Here is a 7,393-nt window from a genome sequence, read left to right as displayed (position 1 = left end):
AGTTCCAGGACAGCTGAAGCTACAGGGAGACCCTGTCTCAAAAAGCCCCCCCCCCCAAGTCACTGATATGGAAACACGATTAGAGGATAGTTTCAGGCTAATTCCATACATCATATAGCATTCTTAAATACTTAGCCAATGCTTAAAATTAATTTGCATTCTGAGACTATGTGTCATCTACTAGATTTGTAATGTTCCCAGAGATTGTCTGGGAGGTATTAGAAACTCGCCATGGGTGACTATGGAATTTACTGTGCTCAATGTCACTGCAGATAAAATGATAATTTTATTTATATATTATAGTATGTCAAGGTAAGGAATGTTTTCCTTCTCTATCTCTATTATCCTTTTCTACAAAAATTTATACACATTATACAAGGCATGATTTCAACTGTCTCCTAACAGCTAGTGATTCCAGAGCTTTATTTCTGTTTGTGGGTGTGCATGTGCATGTGCTTGCATGTGTTGTGTACATGAGAGGCCCAGAGGACATCCTCAAATGTCATTACTTTTCAGATGCTGACCACCTTGGTGTGCCTTTCTCTGTTGGCCTAGAGCTCACCAATTCAGTTAGGCAGTGGCCAGTAAGCCCCAGGGATCCACCTGCCCCACCTCCCCAGTGCTGGCTTTTTCCATGGGTTCTGGGGCTAGAACTCAGGTCCTCATGCTTACACTGCAAGTCCTTTACCAACTGAGCCATCAGCCCAGATCTATATTTCTAGATTTATTTGCTCACTTGAGTTCTAAATGTCCACTCCCACCATGCTAGAGAACATTTGAAGTCTTTCAAACTCATTCAACACCAAATTCAGTTCTCAAAATCTCCTGCTAAATCAATAGTGTTGCTTCACTCAGTTTCTCTAGCTCAATACTTTGAAACCACTTTCCACTATGTTCTTTTTGTCACTCTCCTATCAGTAGTCAGTCAGTGCTGCCAATTCTATGACCTCTGCTTTTGCCTCAGCGCATGCTTGCACCATTTCTCAGCTGACATCTGCAATCCTGCCTTCCTAGGTGCCCTGCTATTGGTTACCTTCTGCACCAATCTAGGTTAAAACTGAATATATCTGATCTCACTTAGAGTTGTTTACTTGTGTCTGTTCATGTGGGATGGCCTGGCTTGGTTTCCTGACACTTCAGTTACCCTAGACTATGAACTTGTTGAAGGTAAGAGCTCTGTCTCATTCATTCTTTTGTGTCTTGGTAAGCTTCTGGCTTGTAACTGTCTACTGTATGTGATTACTGACAGGGTAGTAGAGAGTGGCTAAGAACAAAGGCATTGGAATTGAACAATATAGGTTAAATTTCTGCCTTTCCTGCCATTCACTCTGTTGCCAAATGATGTTGGACAAATTTAGATGAAGCCGGTGCTTCTCAACTCTGCCTGAATTTAAATTGCTTTAGGATTGTATCAAGACTACAAAAGAATTTATTTAAAGTGTTTTCGTCTCTTCTGTGACCCAATTAAATTGGAATATATTGAGGGTGTGGCTCAGGTACTGAAAAGATGTCATACATAGCACCTGTATTACTTTAATAAGTTTAAAGCTATTTAAAGGTAGTCCTAATAGACAGTGAGGGTTGAGAATGTCTCTGGTATCTAATTCAAAGGGTTTTGAACACATGATGTGAGAGTGAATTTAAGGGCTGGAGAGATGTTGCAGTTGGTAAAGTGCATGATATGCAAGCAGGAGCACCTGAGTTTCAGTCCCAGCATGCGTGCACAAAAGCTGAGCATAGCAGTGCAGACCTTAACCCAGCGCTGGGAAGGCAGATACAAGAGGATCCCTGGGCTTGCTGAATCCATGAGTTCCAGGTTATAAGAAACCCTTTCTCAAAAACATGGTCTAGACCAACTGAGAAAGACACCTGATGTTGACTTCTGACCTACACACACACACACACACACACACACACACACACATACAGAGAGAGAGAGAGAGAGAGAGAGAGAGAGAGAGAGAGAGAGAGAAGAGAGAGAGAGAGAGAAGAAACACATAGTAGATTAACTCAGTGCCTGATACACAGTAAGTGGTCTTTCACGAAGTTAATATATCACCTTAAGTTGTAGCCTTCCTCTTTTCTGATTACTATCCTCTTTCAGTCACCTCAGTGACTCTGACTTCCTTTCAATTCCTGGAACACACAAAGAGTTTCCAGCTCTTGTACCTTCATAGTTATCCTTCAACCTGCCCTTCTCAGACACCTCACAATTTTCATGCACCTAGAGTCACATACAGTGGTCAGGTAGCCTTATTTATGGTATATCTTTTTGGCACTTGTGATCTGAATTGAAATGTCATGTGTCTGAACACTTGGCACCCAGCTGGTGGTGCTGTTTTAGAAGGTTGTGAAACTTTTAAGAAGTGGAGCCTTCCTGGAGGAAGTGGGTCACCTGGGGTATGCTTTGAGGTTTTTATATCCCTGCTCCATTTCCTGTCCACTATCCAATTTGACCAGGTGTCTCGTGCTCCTGCCACTGTGCCTTCCCATCATGATGGACTTTCTTAAAACATAATCTAAAATAAATTGTTTTCCCCCTAAGTTACATCTTGTCAGGTATTTGATCACGAGAAGTAACTAACATAGTACATGTCTCAACTGTCATTATATATTAATTTGACCATTATTGTTTCCACCATTAGACTGTAAGTGGCAAGACTTGTCTATTTTGCTTTTCTCCTAACGTCCAGTGCCTAATGTCTTCTAAATGCTCAGGTTGTAGTTGTTGAAGGGATGAATGGACTAATAAATAATCTATCCTATAATCTTGAAAAGCCAAAATCCCTTTTAGGGCCCCTTAACTGTATGTATCTGGGTTAGTCTGTTTTGTTTTGCTTGCTATAATAAAATATCCAAGGCTGGGTCATTTTTACAGAGATTTTATGTAACTCACAGTTTTGGTGGCTCAAAGTCCTAGATCAAGTGGCCTGACTGTTGGGCCCCTGATGAAGGCCTTCTACCTTCATGATAATATGGTGGATGGTATGGTGCGAGCACGTGCAAGGTGAAGATTCCCATCTTGAAGTAAGGAGGCTTGCTCTTTTTATAATCACCTGTTCTCTGGGAGCTAATCTACTTACCCCAGTCTTTAATCACTCAGACCAGCATTAGCCCATTCATGAGGGTAGAGCCCACATTGCTTAATTACTGTTTATTAGTCCCCAACCCACCTCCTAAAGGATTTTCTTCTTGGCATCACCTCACCAAGGCCATGTTTCAGCACATGAATCTTGGGGTCCAGGTGTGGAGAAGTCACAACCAAACAAAGCAGTATCTCACATCAAAACATGATAAAACAAAAACTGGCAGGTGTGGTGACACAGGCCTGTGCTCTCAGGATTTGGGAAGCAGAGCCTGGAAGATCTGTACAAGGTCAGCCTGGTCTACATACCGAGTTTCAGGCCAGTAAGGGCTATATAGTGAGATTTTGTCTCAAAAAAGACCAAATCAAACAAACAACTATCATAAAACCAAGGTAGGATATTTTTTAGTTTTTTTTTTTTTTTTTTTTTTTTTTTTTTTTTTTTTTTTTTTTGGTTCCAATTACTGAGTAGAAAAACTGCCACACTATTTGGATATAATTTTTGGATATTTTTAATTTGAGTTTCCAAGTCCAAGGCTCTCAGAAACTTACAAATAAGGCTTAGCAGGCTTCAGCTTTTAGTCAATAACTACTATTAGTTCAACAGCATCTGACTCCCAGAAGGCAAATGACCTTTTGTTAATATTTGTATCTAATTAGTTAAACTTTTTATTTTCATAACATACCTTATGTTCTGTTTGAAAGATTGAATAATATGTAAGGTTAGTATAAACAAGTCACAGAATTCCCAAATCATTGATATTTCTATCAGAAAGAGGCTAGAAAAATGAATTTATTGAACATGATTATATAGACATGCTCATCCTTCATCAGAAGTCTAGTGACCTTAAACCAATTGCAAAGTAATCCAAAGTTAATATGATCATTGCCAAGTTCTTAAGTTATATCTTGCCATCAATTAATTTTGGATTTTAATGTTTTCATGCTACTTTTCTTGTTGCTGTGAAAAAAATAACCAGCAAAAACACTTTAGGGAGGAAGGGTTTATTTGGGTTCACATTAATTTTTTTTTTAAAGATTCTGGGGCTGAAAAGATGATTCAGCATTTAAGAGCACTGACTGCTCTTGCAGAGGACCGGCTTCGATTCCTAGTACCTACATGGTGGCTAATACCCTTTGGCAACTCCAGTTCCAGGGGATCTGACCTCCTTGGACACTATGTGACACAGGTGCACTACATGCATGCAGGCAAGATACTCATAACCATAAAATAAAAATAAAGTATTTTAAAAATTTTTACATGTATGTCTTGTCTGCATATATGTAAGTGCACCACATGTGTACAATGCCCATGGAGGCCAGAACAGTTCATCAGATCCCCTAGAACTAGAGTTATGAATAGTTGTTAGCTACCATATGGGTGCTTGGAGCTGCACCTGAGTCCTATGGAGGAGCACCTCTGGAAGTGCTTTTAACCATTGAGCTATTGATCCAGCCCCTTGGCTGACATTTTGAGGGGACATAGGCCATCATGGTGGGCAAAGCATGCTGAGGGGGTGTGAGGTGCTGGTCACATTGCATCCACAGTCATGAAACAGAGTCAGATGAAACGTGATGCTCAAGTAGCTTTCTTTTTATTCTGTCTGGGACCCCAGGCCTTGGAACTGTGCTGCACCACATGCAGAATGTCCCTTCCTTCCTTAGTTAAACCTTTCTGAAAATACTCTCATAGATATATACCCAGTGGTTGTTTCCATGGTGATTCTATTTCCTGTCAAGGTGACAATGAAGATTAACCATTACATATGTACTTTTCTTTTTTCCTTATAAAATTCTTCATTGATGCAACACAATTATAACTCTTCATTTATTACTAAGCATTAAAAGCCACTGGAATTAAACTTAAGAGCTAGAGAAACATTAGAAAATACAAGAAAGGTAATAAAAAAATTACTGAGACTTCTGGTGCAAGTTTAGTTTCTCTCTTTTCAGCAATAAATGTTGGTAAAAAGACAAAAAACATTACAAATCCATCTGCTCATTTTCTAGTTCAAAGTAAGAAAAAACGAAGGCATCTAACTAAATGATACTCTTGAAAATCACGGAAGTTACATTAAGTCCACATTTCCTCTAAAATTCTCATGACTAGTGTCATCTGACACATCCATAATATATTTTGGGGTATACCTCACAAAAAGCAATATATGGAATAGCTGAGTCATGGGAGGTAATTAGCATCAAGGTTTTGGTATGTGGTTTTTTGTTTTTGTTTTGTTTGAGACAGGGTCTCTCTGTAGCCCTAATTGGCTTTGTTATGTAGACAAGGCTAGCCTCCATATCTCAGAGAGTCACCTGTCTCTGCTACTCAAGTGCTGGGATTAAAAATGTGTGCCACCATGCCCAGCTTGTTATTGGCTGAAAAACAAAAACAAAACTGTGGAAGGAGAAAGATTTGGTCAAAATGCATTAGGTACATGTATGAAATTTTCTTTTAATGTTTTTCTTAATTCTTTGAGAATTTCATACAATTTAATCATATTTGCCCTTCCTTCTGCCCCCACTCTCCTGGATCTACTCCACACCTCCACATGCCAATTTCCTGTTCATGAAATTTTCAAAGAATAAATCAAAATTATTTAAAAAATCTTGTTAATGAATGCTTTCTGGGGGATCACTGCACATGACAGTTGACAGCCACCACTTTTCATACAGAAGTTCATTTGCACAGACTCCAAAGATCTGTTCTAGAGATTAGTTCATGTTGGAGAAGCATGGTCTTAAATTGAACAGAAATAATGTTTCTAAAAGAGATGATGGGGTTTATGTTGTCTGTTCTTTGGCTTCTTAAATCTAGAGTCCTGTGGATGAAAACTGACTTTAAACACATTACCTAGTTGTCTCTGGGGAATCATTAGAAATGAAACCCGCGGACTGATGATGAGTGAAAAATATCAAAATACCAACTATATTCTCCAAAATAACTTGGGACTTTCCAGGGAAAGGAAAAAAAAAAAGGAGAGCAACACAAGGCAGAAGGGATATTGAAGAGTCCTGGGCGGGATTGCCAGAGGACTGGCGCCGCAAAACCCGCCATCATCAATCTGCGCAGCGGAGGCCCTTGCGGGGGGCGGGGCCTCGAGCCGCGCGTGCGTGCGTCCGCGCACGATTCCCCCACTCCGCCCACAGTCTGGACACCCGTCAAAACCCGGGACAGCGAACAACAGCTGATGCCTCCCAGGACAAGGTCCCGCCTCCCTTCAGCATCGGTTTCTGCAGACCGGAAGTCCCTTTGCCCCGTCTGTGTGGTGCACTAGCTTTCTCTCAGCGGGAACCGGAAACTCTTCTGCCCCGACCTACGCTCCCAGCCGCGCATGCTCAGGGCGACGCGGGCGGAGCTGTGGGAGGGGAACAGGCCTGGGGGCCGGTCCCTGAAGATGGCGGAGGAGGGGGTTAGTTGGGGGTCTCCTCGCAGAGCGCAGGTGAGCTGCTGTGGAGGGGAATGGCCTTGGGGACGCGGTGGCTTGCGGGAAGAGGAAGTACTTCTGCGTTTTTCTTGCAGGCTGGGGATCTTGGTGGCTGGTGGCTGGTGTTTAGGGGATCAAGGATCGGCAGGTGGGGCCTGCTGAGCGAGAGTCCCGGCTTACCTGGAGAGAGGACGGTGGGGTATGGAAGGGGACAGTGGGCACAGCCTGTAGGGGAGGCCGCGGTCTCGGGGACAGTGGACGACTGAAGAAGGCCGGAGGACGGCCGGAAGGGCGACCCTGGAGGTCTGTTGGGGGCTGAGATGGGCCAAGCTGGTCAAGCGTACACCTGTCAAGGTGACTTGTCGCCAGGGAGAAAGACTGCCAAGGGATGGATCCCAATTAGGTAGGTGATCGTAATAAATCAATCCACCGACATGAGAGGACTTGGAGTTGGACTTTGGGGTTTTGGATCAGAAGTGGATACCTTTGAGGCAAGTCAGTGGGTGTAGCCAAAGAGAGCTCTTGCCAGGGCCTGAAGCCGGTTGGTGGTAGTAATTGGGATTTTAGGGTCGCTCGGTGGGGATGGGCAGTCGGAAAGAACAGTGCACTGTTGAGGACGGGTTTGAGGGCAAGGAAGGGTGTTAAAACTTACGTGAAAACAACCTATGTTCGGTTAATATTGGGGAAAGTTGTTAAAGGATCGTGTTAGCTGTATAGTGGAGGGAAGAAACCGCGAAGAGCTTGCTGTTTTGTGGGATTGATGAAACTCCTGAAGAGGGAACAGATGGTCTTGACAGTTGAGCGAGTGAAACTGGTTAGCATCGTACTGCAGGGGAAGTCAGATTCCAGTCCTGGATGCAGGAAAATGGAAGTTTGCCATGCA

General features: G+C 42.6%; 1 protein-coding gene across 3 annotated transcripts in view; it reads left to right on the top strand.

Moving 5' to 3' along the window:
- The first annotated feature begins 1,125 nt into the window (after positions 1–1,125).
- Insig2 (insulin induced gene 2) overlaps positions 1,126–7,393 on the top strand; it is a 36,898-nt gene continuing 30,630 nt past the window's right edge. Inside the window, exon 1 of one of the 3 annotated variants that reach the window (XM_029567497.1) lies at positions 1,126–1,167. The gene's annotated coding sequence lies outside the window, so the exon portion shown is untranslated. Of the gene's footprint in view, positions 1,168–6,271; positions 6,526–7,393 lie in introns of those variants that run through there. The other 2 variants (XM_008841408.3, XM_029567499.1) reach the window with 2 other exon arrangements.

Source organism: Nannospalax galili, unplaced genomic scaffold (assembly GCF_000622305.1).
Source record: "Nannospalax galili isolate Female #2095 unplaced genomic scaffold, S.galili_v1.0 scaffold779, whole genome shotgun sequence".
Classification (NCBI taxonomy): domain Eukaryota; kingdom Metazoa; phylum Chordata; class Mammalia; order Rodentia; family Spalacidae; genus Nannospalax; species Nannospalax galili.
This window is presented reverse-complemented; position numbering and strand designations above follow the sequence as displayed.